At 40.1% G+C, this 21,323-nt stretch overlaps 1 protein-coding gene across 1 annotated transcript in view; it reads right to left on the bottom strand.

The window, feature by feature from the left end:
• Positions 1-1,342: 1,342 nt before the first annotated feature.
• LOC133652917 (serine/threonine-protein kinase 35-like) overlaps positions 1,343-21,323 on the bottom strand; it is a 72,794-nt gene continuing 52,813 nt past the window's right edge. Inside the window, exon 4 of the transcript XR_009826629.1 lies at positions 1,343-1,849. The gene's annotated coding sequence lies outside the window, so the exon portion shown is untranslated. The remainder of the gene's footprint in view (positions 1,850-21,323) is intronic.

The following is a 21,323-nucleotide window of genomic DNA, read 5'->3' as shown; positions in this document are numbered from 1 at the left end:
TCAAGACAAAAATAAATCTGGTTGGACTTACATGCTGAGGCTGCTTCTAAAGGGAGGAGTCACACATTAAGCGAGCAGCTCAGTACGCTCAATACGTGATTATTCAGAACGGAAACGTGCTGGCGGCCTTGTGATTGCATCCTGTCTCTGCTTTGTCTGCCTGCTGTTGATATGACTTATCTTCATTGAGGTGCTGGTTCGTCCTTGGCTGTTAGCAAGCTGAAAGAAAACATCTGCGGCGAGGCAACTCCTCACATTGCAGTGGAAGATAACAAGTTGTGTGCACTTGCACGAGAAGAAAAAGAACAGCTTGAGCACAATAGATAATAACTAGAGCAAGTGTGATAACGTGTATATATAATTATTCTAACAGTGTCCATGACCATGACTTCTGTTTTGTTTGATCAGCCGTTTTACTGCCATGTTACAGACACCTTTAAGGTATGTAAATAAACATTGACAAAATAATTCTGTGTAAATACCTCGTTTCACAAGGTGTGTATCTGCGGTGCGGCTAATGTATGCAGAAACTTGTTTTTCTTGTCAAATGTAGTGGATGCGGTTGATATGCCATGAAAATAGGGTACAAGCTGTATGTATATGTATATGTACAAGCTGTATAGCTGTATGTATATGTATATGTACAAGCTGTATAGCTGTATGTATATGTACAAGCTGTATAGCTGTATGTATATGTACAAGCTGTATAGCTGTATGTATATGTATATGTATATGTACAAGCTGTATAGCTGTATGTATATGTACAAGCTGTATAGCTGTATGTATATGTATATGTATATGTACAAGCTGTATAGCTGTATGTATATGTATATGTACAAGCTGTATAGCTGTATGTATATGTATATGTACAAGCTGTATAGCTGTATGTATATGTATATGTACAAGCTGTATAGCTGTATGTATATGTACAAGCTGTATAGCTGTATGTATATGTACAAGCTGTATAGCTGTATGTATATGTACAAGCTGTATAGCTGTATGTATATGTATATGTACAAGCTGTATAGCTGTATGTATATGTACAAGCTGTATAGCTGTATGTATATGTACAAGCTGTATAGCTGTATGTATATGTATATGTACAAGCTGTATAGCTGTATGTATATGTATATGTACAAGCTGTATAGCTGTATGTATATGTATATGTACAAGCTGTATAGCTGTATGTATATGTATATGTACAAGCTGTATAGCTGTATGTATATGTACAAGCTGTATAGCTGTATGTATATGTACAAGCTGTATAGCTGTATGTATATGTACAAGCTGTATAGCTGTATGTATATGTACAAGCTGTATAGCTGTATGTATATGTACAAGCTGTATAGCTGTATGTATATGTATATGTACAAGCTGTATAGCTGTATGTATATGTACAAGCTGTATAGCTGTATGTGTATGTATATGTACAAGCTGTATAGCTGTATGTATATGTATATGTACAAGCTGTATGTATATGTATATGTACAAGCTGTACATTGACTACCCTTAGCTTGTGTCCAATGTTGTAACAAAATGACTATATTGTTGTGTGGCATCACACTTGTGACGCAGGAGCTACGACTCAAGTCTTGCTCAAGGACAGCAGACACTTGGCCATGCAAATCCTGTTTGTCCACATTGTTGGCTGCATGGCGTGTAATCAACTTCCTCCCACATTGTTGGCTGCATGGCGTGTAATCAGCTTCCTCCCAATCATTCCTCTGTTCCTTCAAGGTCCCGTTTCATCCTTTCAGCTGCAATCACCAACCAGCGCGTCTTCTTATCAGACCTTTTGAAAAGTGTGATGAGGTCACATGTCCAATCAGCAGCTCTTGTCTGTTTCCTCCTGCAAACACACACACACTTTTTACATTACACCAGTACACTCTCATTTTTCACATGTAAAAATGCTTTTATATTTTCTGTTGCCAGAATATCAGCAGTGTTTTTTACACCGAATGAATGTGGATTACAAATGAGTACTAGGGATGATGTTTGATAAGGAATTATCGAGTTCGAGCCTCTTATCGAATCCTCTTATGGAGTCCAGATAGGTTGTTGTATATGGAAAAAAACACACAATATTTGGTTTAACAAAAGCTCACTTTTATTATATTAGAAAACAATTTAATCTAATAAATAAATAAATATTGACTGTTACCCCCCTAAAAAAATAAAATAAAATAAATAAATATTGACTGTTGTTACCCAAAGTATATTAAGTGGGATTTTTTCATCAAAACAAATATATACAGTAACACAAAAACAAGCTGTCTCTGTGATCACTATAGGTGTATAAATAATAATATATTGGTAAATAAAATCAGTCCCTTGGGCACAAAACTGGAAATAATACAGCTCTCCAAAAAGTGCACTTCTGCTGCTATTTGACATAACTGTTTGTTATGATGCTTTGACATTTTTGCACTTTATTTCTTTATTGAAAGAAAATTCTATGAAGAGAAAAGTTGTTTGCAAATGTGGTTACAATGCTAAAAAATGAAAAGTTAAAGCTAAAAAAAGAAATACACTTTATTGAGTTAACATTATTTCTTTATATGGGAAAAGATGTTATGAGCTAGGGAATATAACTACACTACCCAGCATGCAACGGGAGTGACGAGCATGCGCGGTAGCCCCGAAAAGTGTTGTTGCATGTCGTCACCCGTGAAAGTAAACGTCAAGAAGTCAGCCAACACGCCTCGTCTACATTATTTATAATTAGACCGACAACACATCTACAGTGTGATTTTGTAACGTTTACAAGGAAAGAAAAACTAAAGTTAAAAAAGGGAGATGTGTTGTATATATATGTATGTGCTGCGGTGTTGTATATATATGTATGTGCTGCGGTGTTGTATATGTTGTATATATATGTATGTGCTGCGGTGTTGTATATGTTGTATATATATGTATGTGCTGCAGTGTTGTATATATATGTATGTGCTGCGGTGTTGTATATGTTGTATATATATGTATGTGCTGCGGTGTTGTATATGTTGTATATATATGTATGTGCTGCGGTGTTGTATATATATGTATGTGCTGCGGTTGCTATAAGAAGGTTGCGACAGCTGCCGTAAAGGAGGTGCGTTGCTATGTTTCCGGTGGGTCGTAAAAGTGTTCGTCATGTATTTGTAGTCTGCTCGAATCTCTCAGTAAAGTTATTCATTGGATTATACCTTTTTGTTTAGAACTTTATTACACCTTGGAGCGCTTTTTCCCGTCCATTGTTTTCCTGCTTTCGCTATCTGCGCCTAATGACTGAGCTACGTGACGTCATTTGTTGTGATGTCACACGGAGCATTTCTGGTCGGGACGGGATTCGTTCCGAGGGATTCCAATAAAGAACCAACTCTTTTTCTTTACTCAAAGTGGTCTCGATAACGGGTACCGGTTCTCAAAAAGGGATTCGAGTCCGAGGACTCGGTTCAATTCAAACAACTGGGAAAACCGGTTTCGAGTATCATCCCTAATGAGTACTACTGTTATTCTTTAAGTTCAACTTCAAGTAGCAATGATTGTCACACACACACACACACACACACACACACACACACACACACACACACACACACACACACACACACACACACACACACACACACACACACACACACACACACACACTAGGTGTGGTGAAATGTGTCCTCTGCATTTGACCCATCACCCTTGTTCACCCCCTGGGAGGTGAGGGGAGCAGTGAGCAGCAGCGGTGACTGCGCTTGGGAATCATTTTTGGTGATTGAACCCCCAATTCCAAGCCTTGATGCTGAGTGGCAAGCAGGGAGGTAATGGCTCCCATTTGTATAGTCTTTGGTATGACTCGGCCGGGGTTTCAACTCACAACCTACCCATCTCAGGGCGGACACTCTAACCACTAGGCCACTGAGTTTATGCTCAAATTCTGACGACTCAGCTGCCACTTTCTTGACGTCAAATCTTGTTCCAGTGCACTTTAAAAACAAGTTGTAGAAACACCAGAATTTTGCTTTGAGAATAAAGTGGTCGAGATTTTCCACTTCCAGTGCTGCACTGACTTGTCCAGGGTGTACCCCGCCTTCCACCCCATTGTAGCTGCACTGACTTGTCCAGGGTGTACCCCGCCTTCCACCCCATTGTAGCTGCACTGACTTGTCCAGGATGTACCCCGCCTTCCACCCCATTGTAGCTGCACTGACTTGTCCAGGGTGTACCCCGCCTTCCGCCCCATTGTAGCTGCACTGACTTGTCCAGGGTGTACCCCGCCTTCCACCCCATTGTAGCTGCACTGACTTGTCCAGGGTGTACCCCGCCTTCCGCCCCATTGTAGCTGCACTGACTTGTCCAGGGTGTACCCCGCCTTCCACCCCATTGTAGCTGCACTGACTTGTCCAGGGTGTACCCCGCCTTCCGCTCCATTGTAGCTGCACTGACTTGTCCAGGGTGTACCCCGCCTTCCGCCCCATTGTAGCTGCACTGACTTGTCCAGGGTGTACCCCGCCTTCCACCCCATTGTAGCTGCACTGACTTGTCCAGGATGTACCCCGCCTTCCACCCCATTGTAGCTGCACTGACTTGTCCAGGGTGTACCCCGCCTTCCGCCCCATTGTAGCTGCACTGACTTGTCCAGGGTGTACCCCGCCTTCCACCCCATTGTAGCTGCACTGACTTGTCCAGGATGTACCCCGCCTTCCACCCCAATGTAGCTGCACTGACTTGTCCAGGGTGTACCCCGCCTTCCGCCCCATTGTAGCTGCACTGACTTGTCCAGGGTGTACCCCGCCTTCCGCCCCATTGTAGCTGCACTGACTTGTCCAGGGTGTACCCCGCCTTCCGCCCCATTGTAGCTGCACTGACTTGTCCAGGGTGTACCCCGCCTTCCGCCCCATTGTAGCTGCACTGACTTGTCCAGGGTGTACCCCGCCTTCCACCCCATTGTAGCTGCACTGACTTGTCCAGGGTGTACCCCGCCTTCCACCCCATTGTAGCTGCACTGACTTGTCCAGGGTGTACCCCGCCTTCCACCCCATTGTAGCTGCACTGACTTGTCCAGGGTGTACCCCGCCTTCCACCCCATTGTAGCTGCACTGACTTGTCCAGGATGTACCCCGCCTTCCACCCCAATGTAGCTGCACTGACTTGTCCAGGGTGTACCCCGCCTTCCGCCCCATTGTAGCTGCACTGACTTGTCCAGGGTGTACCCCGCCTTCCGCCCCATTGTAGCTGCACTGACTTGTCCAGGGTGTACCCCGCCTTCCGCCCCATTGTAGCTGCACTGACTTGTCCAGGGTGTACCCCGCCTTCCGCCCCATTGTAGCTGCACTGACTTGTCCAGGGTGTACCCCGCCTTCCACCCCATTGTAGCTGCACTGACTTGTCCAGGGTGTACCCCGCCTTCCACCCCATTGTAGCTGCACTGACTTGTCCAGGGTGTACCCCGCCTTCCACCCCATTGTAGCTGCACTGACTTGTCCAGGGTGTACCCCGCCTTCCACCCCATTGTAGCTGCACTGACTTGTCCAGGGTGTACCCCGCCTTCCACCCCATTGTAGCTGCACTGACTTGTCCAGGGTGTACCCCGCCTTCCGCTCCATTGTAGCTGAGATAGGCTCCAGCGACCCCAAAAGGGACAAGAGGTAGAAAATGGATGGATGGATGTAGTGCTGCACTGTAAAAACAACATCTGTGGATTTAACAGTAAAAACTGGCAGAATTGTACAGCAAAAATAACAGTGGGACAGATTTAACATTTAATTTGGTGTAAAAACAATTCTGGCGAGCGTTTTTTTACCGTAAAATCTGCTGATCTTTTTACAGTAAATTCCTGTAAAGTGGGAAAACTGTTTTTTACACCAACTTTTTTTTGACAAAGAGACTTCACTGTAAAAAAAAAAAAAAAAAACACTGTATAGAGTGTAAAAAATATAATTATGCAATAATAATAATGATATTATTACAAAATAATTGTTTTTCCATTTACAGTAATGCACTGTAAAAACCACCTCTGTAGATTTCAGGTTAGAAAAAAGTGGCAGCGTCGTGGCCAGAATTTGAGCCTAAAAATATAAACTGGTAGCCATTTCCCATTTACAGTCTTTCCATGGCAAATAATACTGTTCCTTTGACCCTCAAATGTAGCTTTTAACAGTAAATAAAGATATAAAACAGTAGATTTTACAGTACAATAGCGGTTGCCAGAATTTTACTGCAAAAATAATTGTTGTATCGTTTTCCCATTGACACTGTAAAACAATGTCTGTAGATTTAACGATAAACAACTGCTACCTCAATTGTTAGAATTTAAACAACTGCTACCTCAATTGTTAGAATTTAAACAACTGCTACCTCAATTGTTAGAATTTAAACAACTGCTACCTCAAATGTTAGAATTTGACCCTCAAAATAACACTTGTACAGTTTTCACATTTACTGTATTTCAGTGTAAAAAAAAACGGTACAATTCTAGCCTTTGAGCTGCCAGTTTTTTTTTACTGTAAAATGTACAGATTTGTTTACAGTGCACTGTAAATAAAACATCAGTATACTATTATTATTACTAGTAGTAGTATGTTCATTAAAATAACTGCTCTTCCATTTCCAGCAATGCACTGTAAGAACTTTGCTAGATTTAGCAGTAAAAAGCTGGCATAAAAATAACAGTGGTAGCCATTTTCCATCGACAGTCATTCAGAGTAAACAAACATTTGACTGTTTCATGACGTTTCTACATCAACTCTTCCTGCGAGGATTGTGGATCTTCTTGTTGACGTATTGGGAATGTAAGAGGTCCTGTGAGGCCACCACAAATAGGAGTGGCGGACTCAGAGATGAAGGTTGAAGTCCACACTTGATGGGAGCGCTGCAAGGATTAGCCACGTCCTAAATGCTATCTCTCCAGTTATTGCTGCAAGGATTAGCCACGTCCTAAATGCTATCTCTCCAGTTATTGCTGCAAGGATTAGCCACGTCCTAAATGCTATCTCTCCAGTTATTGCTGCAAGGATCAGCCACGTCCTAAATGCTATCTCTCCAGTTATTGCTGCAAGGATTAGCCACGTCCTAAATGCTATCTCTCCAGTTATTGCTGCAAGGATTAGCCACGTCCTAAATGCTATCTCTCCAGTTATTACTGCAAGGATTAGCCACGTCCTAAATGCTATCTCTCCAGTTATTACTGCAAGGATTAGCCACGTCCTAAATGCTATCTCTCCAGTTATTACTGCAAGGATTAGCCACGTCCTAAATGCTATCTCTCCAGTTATTGCTGCAAGGATTAGCCACGTCCTAAATGCTATCTCTCCAGTTATTGCTGCAAGGATTAGCCACGTCCTAAATGCTATCTCTCCAGTTATTGCTGCAAGGATTAGCCACGTCCTAAATGCTATCTCTCCAGTTATTGCTGCAAGGATTAGCCACGTCCTAAATGCTATCTCTCCAGTTATTGCTGCAAGGATTAGCCACGTCCTAAATGCTATCTCTCCAGTTATTGCTGCAAGGATTAGCCACGTCCTAAATGCTATCTCTCCAGTTATTGCTGCAAGGATTAGCCACGTCCTAAATGCTATCTCTCCAGTTGCATCTAAAAGAAGCTTTCACTTGCTGGGAGTTGAAAGGTGGATTAAATGGATCCATCCATACTTTATATGAAGCTTTCACTCTTTGATGCTTGCAATCATTCACAAGTCGTCTCCCTGACCACATCAATATCACCACCTTTCCTTCTTCTTCTACAATTCCAATTATTTACACTATTTTTCCTCTTCAAAGTCACATTCCATACAGCAGTCTTTTTCAACCACTGTGCCGCGGCACACACGTGAGATACAGTCTGGTGTGCCGTGGGGAGATTATGCACTTTCACCTATTTGGGGTAAAAATATGTTTTGCAAAGCAGTAATTCTAGTCTGCAAATGATGTGTTGTTGTTGTTGTTGTCTGTGCTGTCTAGAGCTAACCGTGTAATACTCTTCCATACCAGTAGGTGGCAGCAGGTAGCTAATTGCTTTGTAGATGTCAGGAACATGATTTGTGGTGATCACAATATGCAGATGACAGCGGGAGGCAGTGTGCAGGTAAAAAGGTGTCTAATGCTTAAACTAAAAATAAACTAAAGGTGAGTGCCCCTAAGAAAAGGCATTGAAGCTTAGGGAAGGTTCTATGTAGAACCAAACTAAAACTGAACTGGCTACAAAGTAAACAAAAACAGAATGCTGGACGACAGCAAAGACTTACATCATTTGGAGCAGACGGCGTCCACAAAGTACATCCGAACATGACATGACAATCAACAATGTCCCCACAAAGAAGGATAGCAACAAGTGAAATATTCTTGATTGCTAAAACAAAGTAGATGCGGGAAATATCGCTCAAGGAAGACATGGAACTGCTACAGGAAAAAAAAAAAAAAAACGGGAAAAGCCACCAAAATAGGAGCGCAAGACAAGAAGTAAAACACTACACAGGAAAACAGCATTAAAGTCCTAATAAGTCAGGGTGTGATGTGACAGGTGGTGACAGTACACCTACTTTGAGACAAGACCTATATTGATACAGTACATCTACTTTGAGGCAAGACCTATATTGATACAGTACATCTACTTTGAGGCAAGACCTATATTGATACAGTACATCTACTTTGAGACAAAACCTATATTGATACAGTACATCTACTTTGAGACAAGACCTATATTGATACAGTACATCTACTTTGAGACAAAACCTATATTGATACAGTACATCTACTTTGAGACAAGACCTATATTGATACAGTACACCTACTTTGAGACAAGAGCTATATTGATACAGTACACCTACTTTGAGACAAGGCCTATATTGATACAGTACACCTACTTTGAGACAAGAGCTATATTGATACAGTACACCTACTTTGAGACAAGGCCTATATTGATACAGTACACCTACTTTGAGACAAGAGCTATATTGATACGGTACATCTACTTTGAGACAAGACCTATATTGATACAGTACATCTACTTTGAGACAAAACCTATATTGATACAGTACATCTACTTTGAGACAAGACCTATATTGATACAGTACATCTACTTTGAGACAAAACCTATATTGATACAGTACACCTACTTTGAGACAAGACCTATATTGATACAGTACATCTACTTTGAGACAAGACCTATATTGATACAGTACATCTACTTTGAGACAAGACCTATATTGATACAGTACACCTACTTTGAGACAAGACCTATATTGATACAGTACACCTACTTTGAGACAAGGCCTATATTGATACAGTACACCTACTTTGAGACAAGAGCTATATTGATACAGTACATCTACTTTGAGACAAGACCTATATTGATACGGTACATCTACTTTGAGGCAAGACCTATATTGATACAGTACATCTACTTTGAGACAAAACCTATATTGATACAGTACATCTACTTTGAGACAAGACCTATATTGATACAGTACATCTACTTTGAGACAAAACCTATATTGATACAGTACATCTACTTTGAGACAAGACCTATATTGATACAGTACACCTACTTTGAGACAAGAGCTATATTGATACAGTACACCTACTTTGAGACAAGGCCTATATTGATACAGTACACCTACTTTGAGACAAGAGCTATATTGATACGGTACACCTACTTTGAGACAAGGCCTATATTGATACAGTACACCTACTTTGAGACAAGAGCTATATTGATACGGTACATCTACTTTGAGACAAGACCTATATTGATACAGTACATCTACTTTGAGACAAAACCTATATTGATACAGTACATCTACTTTGAGACAAGACCTATATTGATACAGTACATCTACTTTGAGACAAAACCTATATTGATACAGTACACCTACTTTGAGACAAGACCTATATTGATACAGTACATCTACTTTGAGACAAGACCTATATTGATACAGTACATCTACTTTGAGACAAGACCTATATTGATACAGTACACCTACTTTGAGACAAGACCTATATTGATACAGTACACCTACTTTGAGACAAGGCCTATATTGATACAGTACACCTACTTTGAGACAAGAGCTATATTGATACAGTACATCTACTTTGAGACAAGACCTATATTGATACAGTACATCTACTTTGAGACAAGAGCTATATTGATACAGTACATCTACTTTGAGACAAAACCTATATTGATACAGTACACCTACTTTGAGACAAGACCTATATTGATACAGTACATCTACTTTGAGACAAGACCTATATTGATACAGTACATCTACTTTGAGACAAGACCTATATTGATACAGTACACCTACTTTGAGACAAGACCTATATTGATACAGTACACCTACTTTGAGACAAGACCTATATTGATACAGTACACCTACTTTGAGACAAGACCTATATTGATACAGTACACCTACTTTGAGACAAGACCTATATTGATACAGTACACCTACTTTGAGACAAGACCTATATTGATACAGTACACCTACTTTGAGACAAGACCTATATTGATACAGTACATCTACTTTGAGGCAAGACCTATATTGATACAGTACATCTACTTTGAGACAAAACCTATATTGATACAGTACATCTACTTTGAGACAAGACCTATATTGATACAGTACACCTACTTTGAGACAAGACCTATATTGATACAGTACACCTACTTTGAGGCAAGACCTATATTGATACAGTACATCTACTTTGAGACAAAACCTATATTGATACAGTACATCTACTTTGAGACAAGACCTATATTGATACAGTACATCTACTTTGAGACAAAACCTATATTGATACAGTACATCTACTTTGAGACAAGACCTATATTGATACAGTACACCTACTTTGAGACAAGAGCTATATTGATACAGTACACCTACTTTGAGACAAGGCCTATATTGATACAGTACACCTACTTTGAGACAAGAGCTATATTGATACAGTACACCTACTTTGAGACAAGGCCTATATTGATACAGTACACCTACTTTGAGACAAGAGCTATATTGATACGGTACATCTACTTTGAGACAAGACCTATATTGATACAGTACATCTACTTTGAGACAAAACCTATATTGATACAGTACATCTACTTTGAGACAAGACCTATATTGATACAGTACATCTACTTTGAGACAAAACCTATATTGATACAGTACACCTACTTTGAGACAAGACCTATATTGATACAGTACATCTACTTTGAGACAAGACCTATATTGATACAGTACATCTACTTTGAGACAAGACCTATATTGATACAGTACACCTACTTTGAGACAAGACCTATATTGATACAGTACACCTACTTTGAGACAAGGCCTATATTGATACAGTACACCTACTTTGAGACAAGAGCTATATTGATACAGTACATCTACTTTGAGACAAGACCTATATTGATACGGTACATCTACTTTGAGGCAAGACCTATATTGATACAGTACATCTACTTTGAGACAAAACCTATATTGATACAGTACATCTACTTTGAGACAAGACCTATATTGATACAGTACATCTACTTTGAGACAAAACCTATATTGATACAGTACATCTACTTTGAGACAAGACCTATATTGATACAGTACACCTACTTTGAGACAAGAGCTATATTGATACAGTACACCTACTTTGAGACAAGGCCTATATTGATACAGTACACCTACTTTGAGACAAGAGCTATATTGATACGGTACACCTACTTTGAGACAAGGCCTATATTGATACAGTACACCTACTTTGAGACAAGAGCTATATTGATACGGTACATCTACTTTGAGACAAGACCTATATTGATACAGTACATCTACTTTGAGACAAAACCTATATTGATACAGTACATCTACTTTGAGACAAGACCTATATTGATACAGTACATCTACTTTGAGACAAAACCTATATTGATACAGTACACCTACTTTGAGACAAGACCTATATTGATACAGTACATCTACTTTGAGACAAGACCTATATTGATACAGTACATCTACTTTGAGACAAGACCTATATTGATACAGTACACCTACTTTGAGACAAGACCTATATTGATACAGTACACCTACTTTGAGACAAGGCCTATATTGATACAGTACACCTACTTTGAGACAAGAGCTATATTGATACAGTACATCTACTTTGAGACAAGACCTATATTGATACAGTACATCTACTTTGAGACAAGAGCTATATTGATACAGTACATCTACTTTGAGACAAAACCTATATTGATACAGTACACCTACTTTGAGACAAGACCTATATTGATACAGTACATCTACTTTGAGACAAGACCTATATTGATACAGTACATCTACTTTGAGACAAGACCTATATTGATACAGTACACCTACTTTGAGACAAGACCTATATTGATACAGTACACCTACTTTGAGACAAGACCTATATTGATACAGTACACCTACTTTGAGACAAGACCTATATTGATACAGTACACCTACTTTGAGACAAGACCTATATTGATACAGTACACCTACTTTGAGACAAGACCTATATTGATACAGTACACCTACTTTGAGACAAGACCTATATTGATACAGTACATCTACTTTGAGGCAAGACCTATATTGATACAGTACATCTACTTTGAGACAAAACCTATATTGATACAGTACATCTACTTTGAGACAAGACCTATATTGATACAGTACACCTACTTTGAGACAAGACCTATATTGATACAGTACACCTACTTTGAGGCAAGACCTATATTGATACAGTACATCTACTTTGAGACAAAACCTATATTGATACAGTACATCTACTTTGAGACAAGACCTATATTGATACAGTACATCTACTTTGAGACAAAACCTATATTGATACAGTACATCTACTTTGAGACAAGACCTATATTGATACAGTACACCTACTTTGAGACAAGAGCTATATTGATACAGTACACCTACTTTGAGACAAGGCCTATATTGATACAGTACACCTACTTTGAGACAAGAGCTATATTGATACAGTACACCTACTTTGAGACAAGGCCTATATTGATACAGTACACCTACTTTGAGACAAGAGCTATATTGATACGGTACATCTACTTTGAGACAAGACCTATATTGATACAGTACATCTACTTTGAGACAAAACCTATATTGATACAGTACATCTACTTTGAGACAAGACCTATATTGATACAGTACATCTACTTTGAGACAAAACCTATATTGATACAGTACACCTACTTTGAGACAAGACCTATATTGATACAGTACATCTACTTTGAGACAAGACCTATATTGATACAGTACATCTACTTTGAGACAAGACCTATATTGATACAGTACACCTACTTTGAGACAAGACCTATATTGATACAGTACACCTACTTTGAGACAAGGCCTATATTGATACAGTACACCTACTTTGAGACAAGAGCTATATTGATACAGTACATCTACTTTGAGACAAGACCTATATTGATACGGTACATCTACTTTGAGGCAAGACCTATATTGATACAGTACATCTACTTTGAGACAAAACCTATATTGATACAGTACATCTACTTTGAGACAAGACCTATATTGATACAGTACATCTACTTTGAGACAAAACCTATATTGATACAGTACATCTACTTTGAGACAAGACCTATATTGATACAGTACACCTACTTTGAGACAAGAGCTATATTGATACAGTACACCTACTTTGAGACAAGGCCTATATTGATACAGTACACCTACTTTGAGACAAGAGCTATATTGATACGGTACACCTACTTTGAGACAAGGCCTATATTGATACAGTACACCTACTTTGAGACAAGAGCTATATTGATACGGTACATCTACTTTGAGACAAGACCTATATTGATACAGTACATCTACTTTGAGACAAAACCTATATTGATACAGTACATCTACTTTGAGACAAGACCTATATTGATACAGTACATCTACTTTGAGACAAAACCTATATTGATACAGTACACCTACTTTGAGACAAGACCTATATTGATACAGTACATCTACTTTGAGACAAGACCTATATTGATACAGTACATCTACTTTGAGACAAGACCTATATTGATACAGTACACCTACTTTGAGACAAGACCTATATTGATACAGTACACCTACTTTGAGACAAGGCCTATATTGATACAGTACACCTACTTTGAGACAAGAGCTATATTGATACAGTACATCTACTTTGAGACAAGACCTATATTGATACAGTACATCTACTTTGAGACAAGAGCTATATTGATACAGTACATCTACTTTGAGACAAAACCTATATTGATACAGTACACCTACTTTGAGACAAGACCTATATTGATACAGTACATCTACTTTGAGACAAGACCTATATTGATACAGTACATCTACTTTGAGACAAGACCTATATTGATACAGTACACCTACTTTGAGACAAGACCTATATTGATACAGTACACCTACTTTGAGACAAGACCTATATTGATACAGTACACCTACTTTGAGACAAGACCTATATTGATACAGTACACCTACTTTGAGACAAGACCTATATTGATACAGTACACCTACTTTGAGACAAGACCTATATTGATACAGTACACCTACTTTGAGACAAGACCTATATTGATACAGTACATCTACTTTGAGGCAAGACCTATATTGATACAGTACATCTACTTTGAGACAAAACCTATATTGATACAGTACATCTACTTTGAGACAAGACCTATATTGATACAGTACACCTACTTTGAGACAAGACCTATATTGATACAGTACACCTACTTTGAGGCAAGACCTATATTGATACAGTACATCTACTTTGAGACAAAACCTATATTGATACAGTACATCTACTTTGAGACAAGACCTATATTGATACAGTACATCTACTTTGAGACAAAACCTATATTGATACAGTACATCTACTTTGAGACAAGACCTATATTGATACAGTACACCTACTTTGAGACAAGAGCTATATTGATACAGTACACCTACTTTGAGACAAGGCCTATATTGATACAGTACACCTACTTTGAGACAAGAGCTATATTGATACAGTACACCTACTTTGAGACAAGGCCTATATTGATACAGTACACCTACTTTGAGACAAGAGCTATATTGATACGGTACATCTACTTTGAGACAAGACCTATATTGATACAGTACATCTACTTTGAGACAAAACCTATATTGATACAGTACATCTACTTTGAGACAAGACCTATATTGATACAGTACATCTACTTTGAGACAAAACCTATATTGATACAGTACACCTACTTTGAGACAAGACCTATATTGATACAGTACATCTACTTTGAGACAAGACCTATATTGATACAGTACATCTACTTTGAGACAAGACCTATATTGATACAGTACACCTACTTTGAGACAAGACCTATATTGATACAGTACACCTACTTTGAGACAAGGCCTATATTGATACAGTACACCTACTTTGAGACAAGAGCTATATTGATACAGTACATCTACTTTGAGACAAGACCTATATTGATACGGTACATCTACTTTGAGGCAAGACCTATATTGATACAGTACATCTACTTTGAGACAAAACCTATATTGATACAGTACATCTACTTTGAGACAAGACCTATATTGATACAGTACATCTACTTTGAGACAAAACCTATATTGATACAGTACATCTACTTTGAGACAAGACCTATATTGATACAGTACACCTACTTTGAGACAAGAGCTATATTGATACAGTACACCTACTTTGAGACAAGGCCTATATTGATACAGTACACCTACTTTGAGACAAGAGCTATATTGATACGGTACACCTACTTTGAGACAAGGCCTATATTGATACAGTACACCTACTTTGAGACAAGAGCTATATTGATACGGTACATCTACTTTGAGACAAGACCTATATTGATACAGTACATCTACTTTGAGACAAAACCTATATTGATACAGTACATCTACTTTGAGACAAGACCTATATTGATACAGTACATCTACTTTGAGACAAAACCTATATTGATACAGTACACCTACTTTGAGACAAGACCTATATTGATACAGTACATCTACTTTGAGACAAGACCTATATTGATACAGTACATCTACTTTGAGACAAGACCTATATTGATACAGTACACCTACTTTGAGACAAGACCTATATTGATACAGTACACCTACTTTGAGACAAGGCCTATATTGATACAGTACACCTACTTTGAGACAAGAGCTATATTGATACAGTACATCTACTTTGAGACAAGACCTATATTGATACAGTACATCTACTTTGAGACAAGAGCTATATTGATACAGTACATCTACTTTGAGACAAAACCTATATTGATACAGTACACCTACTTTGAGACAAGACCTATATTGATACAGTACATCTACTTTGAGACAAGACCTATATTGATACAGTACATCTACTTTGAGACAAGACCTATATTGATACAGTACACCTACTTTGAGACAAGACCTATATTGATACAGTACACCTACTTTGAGACAAGACCTATATTGATACAGTACACCTACTTTGAGACAAGACCTATATTGATACAGTACACCTACTTTGAGACAAGACCTATATTGATACAGTACACCTACTTTGAGACAAGACCTATATTGATACAGTACACCTACTTTGAGACAAGACCTATATTGATACAGTACATCTACTTTGAGGCAAGACCTATATTGATACAGTACATCTACTTTGAGACAAAACCTATATTGATACAGTACATCTACTTTGAGACAAGACCTATATTGATACAGTACACCTACTTTGAGACAAGACCTATATTGATACAGTACACCTACTTTGAGGCAAGACCTATATTGATACAGTACATCTACTTTGAGACAAAACCTATATTGATACAGTACATCTACTTTGAGACAAGACCTATATTGATACAGTACATCTACTTTGAGACAAAACCTATATTGATACAGTACATCTACTTTGAGACAAGACCTATATTGATACAGTACACCTACTTTGAGACAAGAGCTATATTGATACAGTACACCTACTTTGAGACAAGGCCTATATTGATACAGTACACCTACTTTGAGACAAGAGCTATATTGATACAGTACACCTACTTTGAGACAAGGCCTATATTGATACAGTACACCTACTTTGAGACAAGAGCTATATTGATACGGTACATCTACTTTGAGACAAGACCTATATTGATACAGTACATCTACTTTGAGACAAAACCTATATTGATACAGTACATCTACTTTGAGACAAGACCTATATTGATACAGTACATCTACTTTGAGACAAAACCTATATTGATACAGTACACCTACTTTGAGACAAGACCTATATTGATACAGTACATCTACTTTGAGACAAGACCTATATTGATACAGTACATCTACTTTGAGACAAGACCTATATTGATACAGTACACCTACTTTGAGACAAGACCTATATTGATACAGTACACCTACTTTGAGACAAGGCCTATATTGATACAGTACACCTACTTTGAGACAAGAGCTATATTGATACAGTACATCTACTTTGAGACAAGACCTATATTGATACAGTACATCTACTTTGAGACAAGAGCTATATTGATACAGTACATCTACTTTGAGACAAAACCTATATTGATACAGTACACCTACTTTGAGACAAGACCTATATTGATACAGTACATCTACTTTGAGACAAGACCTATATTGATACAGTACATCTACTTTGAGACAAGACCTATATTGATACAGTACACCTACTTTGAGACAAGACCTATATTGATACAGTACACCTACTTTGAGACAAGACCTATATTGATACAGTACACCTACTTTGAGACAAGACCTATATTGATACAGTACACCTACTTTGAGACAAGACCTATATTGATACAGTACACCTACTTTGAGACAAGACCTATATTGATACAGTACACCTACTTTGAGACAAGACCTATATTGATACAGTACATCTACTTTGAGACAAGACCTATATTGATACAGTACATCAACTTTGAGACAAGACCTATATTGATACAGTACATCTACTTTGAGAAAAGACCTATATTGATACAGTACACCTACTTTGAGACAAGACCTATATTGATACAGTACATCTACTTTGAGACAAGACCTATATTGATACAGTACATCTACTTTGAGACAAGACCTATATTGATACGGTACACCTACTTTGAGACAAGACCTATATTGATACGGTACACCTACTTTGAGACAAGACCTATATTGATACGGTACATCTACTTTGAGACAAGACCTATATTGATACGGTACATCTACTTTGAGACAAGACCTATATTGATACGGTACATCTACTTTGAGACAAGACCTATATTGATACAGTACATCTACTTTGAGACAAGACCTATATTGATACGGTACATCTACTTTGAGACAAGACCTATATTGATACAGTACATCTACTTTGAGACAAGACCTATATTGATACGGTACATCTACTTTGAGACAAGACCTATATTGATACAGTACACCTACTTTGAGACACGACCTATATTGACACAGTACACCTACTTTGAGACAAGACCTATATTGATACAGTACACCTACTTTGAGACACGACCTATATCGACACAGTACATCTACTTTGAGACAAGACCTATATTGATACGGTACATCTACTTTGAGACAAGACCTATATCGACACAGTACATCTACTTTGAGACAAGACCTATATTGATACAGTACACCTACTTTGAGACAAGACCTATATCGATACAGTACATCTACTTTGAGACAAGACCTATATCGATACAGTACATCTACTTTGAGACAAGACCTATATTGCTGGGCCACAACATTAGGTACACCTGCAGACTGCAGCACAGATTTCATATTTCATTAATTCACAACTCCTCCAACAGCAACATTATTGTTTTTGCACTTTTGGCTTCTTATTCAATAACTTTTTCAAATAAATTCAATCTTGCACGTGGAAAGTTTAAGTGTGGGCTTTAGTTGACATAACACTCCCGTCAGGGGGTGCATTCTACGGCGGGGGTGCATTCTACGGCGGGGGTGCATTAATCTGGCACAACACATGAAACTTGGAGTTTCAGCTGAAGAACAGAATGGCCGACTTTGACTGTTTTTGGCTGGCTTTGGATGAGAGCTGCGATGTACGTGACACCGCCCAGCTGATGAGATCTGCGATGTACGTGACACCGCCCAGCTGATGAGAGCTGCGATGTACGTGACACCGCCCAGCTGATGAGAGCTGCGATGTACGTGACACCGCCCAGCTGATGAGAGCTGCGATGTACGTGACACCGCCCAGCTGATGAGATCTGCGATGTACGTGACACCGCCCAGCTGATGAGATCTGCGATGTACGTGACACCGCCCAGCTGATGAGAGCTGCGATGTACGTGACACCGCCCAGCTGATGAGAGCTGCGATGTACGTGACACCGCCCAGCTGATGAGAGCTGCGATGTACGTGACACCGCCCAGCTGAAGAGATCTGCGATGTACGTGACACCGCCCAGCTGATGAGAGCTGCGATGTACGTGCCACCGCCCAGCTGATGAGAGCTGCGATGTACGTGACACCGCCCAGCTGAAGAGATCTGCGATGTACGTGACACCGCCCAGCTGATGAGAGCTGCGATGTACGTGACACCGCCCAGCTGATGAGAGCTGCGATGTACGTGACACCGCCCAGCTGATGAGAGCTGCGATGTACGTGACACCGCCCAGCTGATGAGAGCTGCGATGTACGTGACACCGCCCAGCTGCTCATCTTCTTACGTGGGATAACTGCAGACTTTGAAATCACGGAGTAGCTGGCAGCCATGCAGTCAATTAAAGAGACAAGCACAGGTAATGACTTGTTGACAAAGGTAAATGCATGTTTGGACATGTTAGGACTGAAATGGGACAAGCTGGCAGGTGTGACAACAGATGTTGTCCAAATCTGACGGGGAAAAATGTTGGACTTTTAAAGAGGATGCAGGATCAACTTTAAATGAATCCTGTGCAGAAATGGACATGTTTGCATTGTATTCTACACCAGGAAGTGTTGTGTAAGACAGTGTTGGAAATAAAAGCAATCTGCTTTTGTATAAAGTTAAATGAAATAATTATTATTATTTATCTTACGGTATATCAAAAATAATATTGAGCAAAATTGAATTGAAATATTGTGGGTGTGGCCCTCCAGCAGTGCTCGGGTTGCTCATGCGGCCCCGCTAAAAATTAATTACCCACCCCTGATTTCAATTCATATCCAACAATTGCAAAAACAAGTTTTTACTTTCAATTGAGTTTCAATTTTGAATTATTTGTGCTGGTGGTGTGGTGTGCTGGTGGTGTGGTGTGTTGGTGGTGTGGTGTGCTGGTGGTGTGGTGTGGTGTGGTGTGCTGGTGGTGTGGTGTGGTGTGCTGGTGGTGTGCTGGTGGTGTGGTGTGTTGGTGGTGTGGTGTGCTGGTGGTGTGCTGGTGGTGTGGTGTGGTGGTGGTGTGGTGTGTTGGTGGTGTGGTGTGCTGGTGGTGTGGTGTGCTGGTGGTGTGGTGTGTTGGTGGTGTGGTGTGCTGGTGGTGTGGTGTGCTGGTGGTGTGGTGTGCTGGTGGTGTGGTGTGCTGGTGGTGGTGTGGTGTGCTGGTGGTGTGGTGTGCTGGTGGTGGTGTGGTGTGCTGGTGGTGTGGTGTGCTGGTGGTGGTGTGGTGTGGTGTTCTGGTGGTGTGGTGTGCTGGTGGTGTGGTGGTGGTGTGGTGTGCTGGTGGTGGTGGTGTGGTGTGGTGTGCTGGTGGTGTGGTGTGGTGTGCTGGTGGTGTGGTGTGCTGGTGGTGTGGTGTGCTGGTGGTGTGGTGTGTTGGTGGTGTGGTGTGCTGGTGGTGTGGTGTGTTGGTGGTGTGGTGTGCTGGTGGTGTGGTGTGTTGGTGGTGTGGTGTGCTGGTGGTGTGGTGTGCTGGTGGTGTGGTGTGCTGGTGGTGTGGTGTGCTGGTGGTGGTGTGGTGTTCTGGTGGTGTGGTGTGCTGGTGGTGGTGTGGTGTGTTGGTGGTGTGGTGTGCTGGTGGTGTGGTGTGCTGGTGGTGTGGTGTGCTGGTGGTGTGGTGTGCTGGTGGTGGTGTGGTGTGCTGGTGGTGGTGTGGTGTGCTGGTGGCGTGGTGTGCTGGTGGTGTGGTGGTGGTGTGGTGTGCTGGTCGTGTGGTGTGGTGTGGTGTGGTGGTGGTGTGGTGGTGGTGTGGTGTGCTGGTCGTGTGGTGTGGTGTGGTGTGGTGGTGGTGTGGTGGTGGTGTGCTGGTCGTGTGGTGTGGTGTGGTGTGGTGGTGGTGTGGTGTGGTGTGCTGGTGGTGTGGTGTGCTGGTCGTGTGGTGTG

Source organism: Entelurus aequoreus, linkage group LG07 (genome assembly GCF_033978785.1).
Source record: "Entelurus aequoreus isolate RoL-2023_Sb linkage group LG07, RoL_Eaeq_v1.1, whole genome shotgun sequence".
Taxonomy (NCBI): domain Eukaryota; kingdom Metazoa; phylum Chordata; class Actinopteri; order Syngnathiformes; family Syngnathidae; genus Entelurus; species Entelurus aequoreus.
The sequence above is the reverse complement of the archived record's forward strand: the minus strand, read 5'-3'. Positions and strand labels throughout refer to the sequence as shown.